Raw genomic sequence first — 1,004 nt, forward strand, 5'->3', positions numbered from 1 at the left:
CCCCCAGATTCCTCATCTGCACAGCTTCTCCCCCCAGATTCCTCATCTGCACAGCTTCTCCAGGCTCAAATCTTCCGCTCCTCTGTTCATTCCTCTCCGCAGCTGTGCCCTGTCACCAGCAAATCCCCGTGTAGACCGTTGTTCAGTAAGAATTAAGATGTGTGTGTCTATAGAACTTCACACAGGTAACTTCTCTGGGTGTGTCTGACACACTTGTTCATGGAGGAAGGAACATCTTGCTTCTTAGATGGAAAGAGTGTACCATTTTGCTGTTAAAACTTCCTGGGAGAATTGTGAGGACTCTGCACTGCCCATCACATAAGTCTGTGGGAAAGAGCGGACAGTCAGTGGAGGAGCTACACACAGGCATGTCTCATGTATTGGGCATCATCAGAACATTGAAGACAGCAGAACTCGTGAGAGAACAATGATCATGGCTGCCATTTAGGGGCAGGCTGGTGCTGCCTAGTAGTACACCAACTATGGAGGAAGTGTGGCCACCCTCATGCATAGTCAAGCAAGAAAAATGTTCAAGTCTGGATTACTGTCTCAGTGAAATCACATTCTCCCAATTCAGCCCCGCAGAGCATGCCAGCTGGGAGGCTCAGTGGGACTGCCTCTGCTCCCCTCCTCTTCGAGAGAGAGCTCCAGGGATGGAGGGGTTCTGTCTGCTTTACTTCAAACTCTGTCTACCACGACTATAACAGTGAGCAGTTAGCACAGGATAGGTGCTGCTGAGCGGTTAGCCCAGGATAGGTGCTGCTGAGCAGTTAGCCCAAGATAGGTGCTGCTGAGCAGTTAGCCCAAGATGGGTGCTGCTGAACGGTTAGCCTAAGATAGGTGTTGCTGAGCGGTTAGGCCAGGACAGGTGCTGCTGAGCGGTTAGCCCAGGACAGGTGCTGCTGAGAAGTTAGCCCAGGATAGGTGCTGCTGAGCGGTTAGCCCAAGATAGGTGCTGCTGAGCAGTTAGCCCAAGATGGGTGCTGCTGAACGGTTAGCCTAAG

The sequence above is a fragment of the Microtus ochrogaster genome, chromosome 15 (assembly GCF_000317375.1).
Source record: "Microtus ochrogaster isolate Prairie Vole_2 chromosome 15, MicOch1.0, whole genome shotgun sequence".
Classification (NCBI taxonomy): Eukaryota; Metazoa; Chordata; class Mammalia; order Rodentia; family Cricetidae; genus Microtus; species Microtus ochrogaster.